The 9,122-nt window shown below is 46.4% G+C and overlaps 1 protein-coding gene across 1 annotated transcript in view; it reads right to left on the bottom strand.

Moving 5' to 3' along the window:
* The window catches only part of sff (BRSK family serine/threonine-protein kinase sugar-free frosting), a 316,281-nt gene that overhangs the window by 137,020 nt on the left and 170,139 nt on the right, over positions 1-9,122 (bottom strand). The gene's annotated exons all lie outside the window — the stretch shown is intronic.

The following is a 9,122-nucleotide window of genomic DNA, read 5'->3' as shown; positions in this document are numbered from 1 at the left end:
CCTTCAAACAGTGATGAGACTCGCTCCCCTATCGTACTGGGGAATAATTACCTCCATACACATTTTTTTTTTTATGTGGGAAGCCAGCAATGACTCTAGTAGGAGGAGGAAAAAATATATATAGAAAAAAAAAAATACGAGCACCTACAATGACCATATTCAAGCGGCCATGTTTCTTTTGGGGCGACTGTCTTTTGTTTCATTGTTAGTCCCCGTGTTCGTTCCCCTTGGCCTTGTGGGATGCTGGGTGAATTATTATTATTATTATTATTATTATTATTATTATGATTATTATTATTGCTGTTGCTCTTATTTATTCTTACCACTGCCTCCTCCCCAGCTACAGTCTGGTCTGAAAATATTTTACCTTTATTTCTTTTCCCAGGTGGACCGAGATGTCAGGAAAAGAAAATCATGGATAAATATTTGGCACTGAGAGAGAGAGAGAGAGAGAGAGAGAGAGAGAGAGAGAGAGAGAGAGAGAGAGAGAGAGGGAGGGAGAGAGAGAGAGGGAGAGAACTAATTTCATTTATTACTCTCACAACGAATTTCCTTCAGGCACGTACTTTTTCTCTCCCCATTTTCTCCTCCTCCCTGTCTCTCCCTTGTCTCTCCCTTCTTCCATCTTTCCTATCCTCTCTCCTCTTATTCTTCTCTATCTCCTCTTCTCTCTCTCCTTTTTCCTCTTTCCTCTCTTCTCTCCTCTCTTACACCTATTCATCTCTGCCTCCCCTTCCCTCTCCTCTCTCTCCTTTCCTCTCTTCTCTCTCCTCCCTCCCTCTCATCGTCTCTTCCTTTCATATCTCCCATATTCCCTCCTTTCTCTCCTCTCCTCTTTCCCCCTTCCCTTCTTCCCTCCTCTCTCCTCTCCCCTTCCTTTCTCCCCCACCTTTCCTTCCACTCCCTTTCCCCTCTCTATCCATCCTCAAGTTCTTCCACCTCACTCCCCTCCTCTCTCCATTTCCCTCCCTCCTTCCTCTTTTCCTTTCCTTCCCTCCTTCCTCTCTTTTTCCTTCCCTCCTTCCTCTCTTTTTCCATCCCTCCTTCCTCTTTTCTTCCCTCCCTCCTTCTTCTATTTTTCCCTCTCTTCTTCCTCTCTTCCCTTCCCTTCTTCCTCTCTTTTTCACTCCCTTCTTCCTCTCCTTTTCCCTCTCTCTTTCCTCTCCCTTTCCTTCCTTTCCTTTTCCTCCCATTCTCCCTTTCTTCCTCTCCCTAATCTCCCAATTTCTCCTGCTTCTTTATCAGAGGGGGACAGGGAGGGGTTAGTGGTAGGCAGGGAGAGGCAGGGAGAGGCACTGGGGGATAGGAAAAGGCAGATGTGGAGCAAGGAGGGGAAAACGTAAGGCAGTGCAAGGTAGGAAAGGCAGGGTGAGGCAGGGGAAGACAGGACGAGGACAGGCAGGGAGAGGCAAAAGTTAAGGAGAGAGACGCAGGGGGGAGGAAGGGAAAGGCAGACATGAGACAAGGAGAGACAGAGGAGGCAGAGGTTAGGCAGAGACAGTAAGGTGAAGCAGGAGATACAGAAAAAAGACAAGGAAAGGCAGAAGTAGAGAGAGGCAGAGGTTAGGCAGAGGGAAGAACGGGTGAGGCAGAGGGGAAGGACTGGTTTAGGCAAGGAGAGGCAGAGGTGAGGCAGGGAGAGGCAGAGATGGCGAGGATCAGGCTTCTCTCTATAATATTTTGGTTGTTGTGGAGTAGTGGCAGGGGGAAGCAGAGGTGAGGCAGAGGAAGGCAGGGAGAGGCAAAAGGCGAGGGAGGGAGAGGCAGAGGGGAGGCAGAGGGGAGGCAGAGGTGAGGAAGAGGTAAAGAAGAAGTGAGGCAAAGGAGAAGTGGAGCTTACAGTGGGAGAGAGAAATGGAGGTAAGGTAGAGAGAGAAAGAGATGAGGCAGAAGTGAAACAGAGGGAGTCAGAGGGAGGTGGTGGTTAGGCAGGGAGAGGCAGGATGAGGCAGGGAAAGGCAGGGTAAGGCAGGGTTGAGGCAGGGGCAGGCTAGTTCAAGTTCATCCCCGCGTAAAATTGAAGATTCTGTTATTATTGGAGGTGACAGGTGAACGCTCAGGTGTCTCTTGCAAATTACACTCACCTGAATAAAAAATTGAACTCAGTAAATACAATATTGGCGCTATGAATGCAAAACTGAACTCCGTGAATACAAAAGGAACACACTGAGTACAGGATTGAACTCCCTTATTACAAAATATACTCCCTGAATAGAAGTGGTGATATGAATACAAAATTGAACTCCATACGGTGCTAGATAATACTAACAACCTTTCATTTCCGTAATTTTGTGTATTTCATCAATATCATCACCATCATTACCATCATCACCATCATCATTCCCTTTCATAGTCATCATCATCATCATCATCATCATCATCACTCAAATTACCCACTTATTTCCACATAGTTATAGAAAAAAATAATTATAACTGATCGTAGAATTTTGCTGCATTATTTTAAAGTATTTTTATCTTTAATTTTATAGTGCTTATTGTTTCTATAATTCTTCTACTTTAATCATCCTACTCTCTCTCTCTCTCTCTCTCTCTATGACGTCATCAGGGGTTTCCATCAACTGTGCCATACCCTTGGAGGCGCCTGTGACGTCACTGCCTCGCCGCCGTCAGGATGGAGCCCATAGAGTTACCCCAACCTCCCCTACCACCCCCTCCCCCATTTCCCTCTCCCTCTATCTCTCTCCCTCTTTCACCCCTTCTCCCCTTCCCATCCCCACCTTCCCCTACGCCTTTTCCCCCACCCCTATATATCTTTCCCCCCCTTCTCCCCTCCCTATCCGCTCCTTCCCCCTACCCCTTTTCCCCATCCCCCTATATATCTCTCTCTTTCAGCCCTTCTCCCTTCCCTAAACCCCTCCCACCCCCTATCCCCTTTTCCTCCTCCCCTATGTCTCTCCCTCTTTCTCTACCTTCCTCCCTTCTGTCTCCTCCGTATGTTCCTAATAATTTTAAAGCGAGATCACTAAGAAAGGAGAGTAAAGTCTGTATGGTCTGTGAAAGTTTTTGTAATTCCCTCTCTCTCTTTCTCTCTCTCTCTCTCTCTCTCTCTCTCTCTCACACACACACACTCGTCCTTCAACTCCCCTCATCCTTTCTTATTTCCTCTCAGTTCTTCCTTCTTTCCCTGTTTTTCATATCTCTCTTCCTCTATTCCCCTCCCTCCCCCTCCTTCCCTCTCCTTCCCCTCTCTCATTTCTCCCTCTCCCTTCTCTCTCCCTCCTCTTTTCCTCCCTTGACTCTCCCACCCCTCTTTCTCCCTACTCTTTCCCCAGAAATTTCTTCCTCCCTTCCTTCATCTCTTTCCCCGTCTCTCCCTTTCCCCTCTTTTCTCTCTTCTCTCTTCCAGTATTCGTATTTCTCTCTCTTCTATCTTCCTCTCTCCCTTTCTCTCCTCTGCTCTTTACCTCCTTCATCCCCTCATTACCTCTTCCCCCTTCCTTTTCTCTCCATCCGTCCTCTCCATTCTTCTCCCCTATCCTCTCCTCCCTCCCTCCATCTTTCTCCCCTACCCTCACCTCCCTCTCTCCATTTTTCTTCCCTCCAGACTCCGCTTTCCTCCCCTAATTTGTCTCTCCTCTTTCCCGTATTCTTTTCCAATTACTGTCTCCCCTTCTCTCTCTCTCTCTCTCTCTCTCTCTTTTTCTCTCTCTCTCTCTCTTTCTCTCTCTCTCTCTCTTTCTCTCTCTCTCTCTCTTTCTCTCTCTCTCTCTCTCTTTCTCTCTCTCTCTCTCTTTCTCTCTCTCTCTCTCTCTCTCTCTCTCTCTCTCTCTCTCTCTTATTCTCAAACTTTTGCAATTAGAGAACAACTCGTTCCATTAACGGTACAACGAACCAGCTAGTAGGGTCTGTCTGTGTAACTCTCTCTCTCTCTCTCTCTCGTCACCTTTCGGGACTTCCCCATATCTTCTCTTGATTTCCCGGTACCTTACAAAAGATCCTATAATAATGGCAAGCTGTGAGAGAGAGAGAGAGAGAGAGAGAGAGAGAGAGAGAGAGAGAAAGACTGACAGACGGTTATACGGCATCTGCCTCCCCCTCCATCCCATCTCCCAACCCCCCCAAACAGCAAACCAAAGAAACAACGGTATTACATCGGGAAACAGAAAGCCGCCGTACGTTTGATCTTCGCAGGGGTAGATATCGCCGAATGGTAGAAGTGTGCGTCAGACTGGTGGAAATGTGCATCAGACTGGTGGAAATGTGCATCAGACTGGTGGAAATGTGCGTCAGACTGGTAGAAATGTGTGCCAGACTGGTAGAAATGTGCGTCAGACTGGTAGAAATGTGCGTCAGACTGGTAGAAATGTGCGTCATACGGGTGGAAATGTGCGTCATACGGGTGGAAATGTACGTCAGACTGGTAGAAATGTGCGTCAGACTGGGATAAATGTGCGTCAGACTGGTAGTAATGTGCGTCAGACTGGTAGAAATGAGCGTCGGTGTGAGTGGCGGGTTGTAGCGCTTAGGGGGAAATGAAACAAGATAAGGGGAAATGAAACAAGGGAGGGTATTTGCGATGAAACACCCTGGGGCCTGGTGTAACAAGGGCAGGGAGCAATTACTTTCTCATCATGTGCTCCCTTCGTGTAATTTCCGTCTCTGGCTGTCTTTGTGTCTGTCTCTGTCTTTCTAATATATCTATCTATCGGTCTGTTTATTTATTTATCTATTTACCTATCCATCTGTTCAGTGCTTCAATTTCCTATCCACAACCCTAGCTTCGAATCCGACTTAGTGTTTTGTTTGATGTAATATTGATGTCCGGATAGCATGTAGCACGAACCTATTAGTAAGGAGGTCATAAAATCATCATCATCACATCATCAATCATCAGCATCAGCATCGTCGTCGTCGTCATCCCCATCATCATCATCATCATCATCAGTATCACTTTCTTTTTCCTAGAGGCAGACAGGAAGAATAAGAGCAAGCGATAGAGAAGAAAGAGGCGTAGAAAAAACTCACACAAGATGGCAAAGAGTCTCCTAATCATCCACGTGTGCCTGGCCAACGTGAAAAGAGCGAGGTTTAGTGAAGGAACCTCATTCAACCCCTTCACTACCCTGTCTCTTGCGTTTTATCTCCGGACGATTTTACTCATCTGACGCGAGGCTATGTACAGGCATATTTAGATCCCGCCTTCATTAACCCTTTCTCTACTAGCGGCCTCGTCTGGGTAACATAAAATCGTCTGGTAACAGCAAGAATAAACTAAAATAAGAGGGCATAGAAATTAAATGGACTAAAACAGGGGGCGAATGGATCCAGAATGGTAGAGGTTGTCCCGATTATTCACGTCTTCTCCGGCCAACTTCAGACGAGGGAGGCGTGAGTGGGAGGGTGACTAATGGTGGTGGGAGAGAGAGAGATTGCGCTCGTCGTCTCAGCTCACTAATCTTGGAGGAGGAAGTTTGTCTAAGCCAGGCTTACACCTTGTCACGTCAGTGGGGATAAATATCGTTCTTGCTGGTAAAATACATGCATAAATAATTGTTTACATAAATACATACATGGAGTGTTAAGCAAGATAAGTCCCTGTCTTGTTGCACACACACACACACACACACACACACACACACACACACACACACACACACACACACAGAGACGAGGTTAAAGATAATTGCTGTTTCTGCTTAGCTGAGCGTCTGCACAAAGCTTTCAGTTCGTCAGAGTAATATACGTTCGTTCTCACGTTATTATTGAGAAACTATCCAAACTTATTTCATTCTCGACACAGCCAAAGGATTTTAGTCTGAGGGAAAAAATAAACCCTCTCGTTGAGATACTTATACATGCTAATAGACAGACGGAAAAGGTTTACCAATATAAAGAACGCTAGAGGGACGAGTCGACTTAAATTCCAACAGCGTTCCATTCCTTGCCTACCGTGGGGGGGGGGGGTCGAAGCTCCGAATCCCGCAGTCCACGTTCCAGAATTTAGGTGAGGTGGAAAAAAAGACTCTCTCCCCTTTTTTTGCTGCCCGGGATCGAGAGGCGAAGGCTGTGAGATTAACAGGAACGAGGTTAGGAACGTGGGTTAGGAGAAGGCTGGAGAGAAGAGATGTCGAGTAAAGAAAAGAAAAAGGAATTATAGAAGGTTATGGTGAAGAGAGAGAGAGAGAGAGAGAGAGAGAGAGAGAGAGAGAGAGAGAGAGAGAGAGAGAGAGAGAGAGAGAGAAAGAGAGAGAGAGAGAGAGAGGAGGGAGAGATTGAAGGTAACAAACAAGAAGAATTATACATGCTTACGATGGAGAGGAGAGAGGTAGAGATAGGAGGTAACAAACAAGAATTGCAGATGCTTAGGATGGAGAGAGAGAGAGAGAGAGAGAGAGAGAGAGAGAGAGAGAGAGAGAGAGAGAGAGAGAGAGAATGAAGGTTTTAAAACATACTCTGCCGTGCCTTGCTTGTCAGTTTAGAGCTTCGAGTATAAACAGCATACAGTACTGCCTGCTATTTACTACCACCTCTTTTAAATAGAACTGTACCTACTCTTTTGTAAAAATATAAATAACTGGGTAAATATATATACACATAAATGGATGTACGATTACCGTGGAGCATACACTCCTTATATATATGTATGTATGTATGTATATAAATGTATAGATGTATGTACGTATGTGTATGTATCATATTCATGTACCAGTCCTTTGAAACAGTCCAATAGTTATGCTTTACCTACAGAAAGATATATAAAAACAGCATAATTGATAACACACACACACACACACACACACAGACAGACACACACACACACACACACACACACACACACACACACACACACACACCACAAAAAAAAAGGAGTACACCGGCATTCAAACTCACGCAACAAAAAACTTCCCACGAAAAATGCTCTTGACCCTTATGTTAGAAAATGATTCATCGCTCTGACCTCACAATAGCAGAGACCGAGAGAAATAAAATGCTCTACTGACAAAGCCATTCTCTTGGATGAGTGAGGGAGAGGAATGGATTGTAGTCTGTCTGTCTGTCTGTCTCATTTTGTTCTGTATTTTGCTGCTTCGTATTCGTAATTTTTTTTTTCCTATTGACTTTCATCCTTGCAAATAGTTCTTCTCTATTCTTCGCTATCCCTCCTACCACTCTCTCTCTCTCTCTCTCTCTATCGATCTATCTATCTATCTATCTATCTATCTTTTACTTTACCCTCCCCTCTTCCACTTTCTCTACCTTCATTTTCCACCTTCTCACCCTTTCCCCTTCCGATTCTACCCCCCCCCTCTCTCTCTCTCTCTCCCCTACCCCGTCAGCTTTCATCACGGGATTAAAATGCAATGTTAATTATGAGATCACGTTGACAGAAAAAAAAAATCAAAACCCACTCAAAAAACCGTCCTGGTGTTTCATTATTAACCAAGGATGAGCATGAACAAGGCTTGGAGGGGGGGGGGTGCTGCTGCGTGGAAGGGGGGGGGCCAGACTGATGCAGCAAGGGGGGAGGGGGAGGGAAGCTTGGAGAGGAGTAGAAATGAAAGAGAGAGGAGTAAGGGAAATTGAGGGAAGGGCAAGGGGGAGAGGATGGGAGGAGAGGGGGCAACTAAGGGGGAAGGGAAAGAAGGGAGAGAGGGAGGCTAAGAGGGGATGGAAGGGGGGAAAGTGGGTGATTAAGGGGGAGGGAAAGGGGGTAGAGGGAATGAGTGGGGGGATAAAAGGTAGGGGGAGTGGGACTGAGAGGGGAGGGGATAATCTGAGGGAATGACAGAGGGGAAATGAGTAGAAGGGCTGCAGGAAAAGTGTCATAGAAGGGCAGAACAAGAAATAAAATAGTATAAGTTATGAGAATAGAGGAAGGACAGGACACGGCAGAGCAGGGCAGGGCAGGGCAAGTCAAGACAGGGCAGATTAAGGCAAACAAGTACAGTAAGTCGAGGAGTAGGGCAAGGTAGGACGAGGAATAAAGTAGTACAGGTCAAAAAGAAAGAGTAGGGCAGGAGAGGTGAGAAGGTTAGGACGGGTCTAAATATGGAGAAGAGTATGGATGATTATAGAGTATGGTAGAGTATGGGGTAGGGTATGGTGGAGAATGGAGTAGGGTATGGTAGGGTTTGAAGTACAGTATGGCAGGGTATGGTAAAGTAGGGCAGGTCAAGGGGAAGAGACTATGGTAGGTCATGAGGGCAGGACATAGAGCAGACTAGGGTAGGTAGGCCGTGAACTAAAGCAAGACTGATGTGGAGAGCAGAGGTAGGAGAGGGTAGGTTAGAGTAGGTCAGGCGAGTATGGCAGGGTACAAAGGTTAGGTTAGGAGGGCAGAGATACAGCAGGGTACGGAAGAGTAGGTCAGGTGAGGTCAGGAAAGGAAGGGCAGGTCAGGGGAGGCATCAAGGAAAGGTCGGTACAAGATGGGAGAGTGGGATAAAGTAGGGCAGGGCAGGGCAGGGTAGGGTAAGACAGGGTAGAGCAGGGTAAGGTAGGGCAGGGCAGGGCAGGACAGGACAGGGCAAGGCAGGGCAGGGCAGGGCAGGGCAGGGCAGGGTAGGGCAGGACGTGTCAGGAATGATCCGCTTTAATGGTGTTATTATTGGAGCGGTGAGTGCAGTGTCCAGTTTGCTCTCCCCCCCCCCTCCGCCTCTCTCTCTCTCTCTCTCTCTCAATTTACCAGACATAAGAAGCCTGTGAAGCTACGTCGCACCTCCTCCTTAGCGATTTATTTTGCATGTTACGCCTTCGCATTTTCTTTATGCAATTATTCTCATCTCAATATCGACATCGTTTACATCAACAACGTAAAGGAGAATTTTGAGGTACAGAGTGAAGAATTTATAGTAACCGCCAATGTTGTTAAAAAATCGCCATTATTCCCGTCAATCGCCAAAACCAACCTAAGTTCCAGTAATCGCCAGTGCTGTTAAAAATCGCCAAATATTCCCATTAAACTCAAAATCGCCAATATTCCCGTCAAACGCCAAAACCACACCAAATTTCCAGCAATCGCCAGTGTTGTCAAAAATCGCCAATATTCCCGTCAATCGCCAAAATCCACAAAAATTCCCCTGGCCTTCCACATTTACGGAGTCAGAGATGGGTGGCAGGGGTTACTATGGCAATTGTGGTGTGGGATCCGAAACCCTGTC

Source organism: Coenobita brevimanus, chromosome 88 (assembly GCF_032717465.1).
Source record: "Coenobita brevimanus isolate Jiangsu-jjx chromosome 88, ASM3271746v2, whole genome shotgun sequence".
NCBI classification, from domain to species: domain Eukaryota; kingdom Metazoa; phylum Arthropoda; class Malacostraca; order Decapoda; family Coenobitidae; genus Coenobita; species Coenobita brevimanus.
The sequence above is the reverse complement of the archived record's forward strand: the minus strand, read 5'-3'. Positions and strand labels throughout refer to the sequence as shown.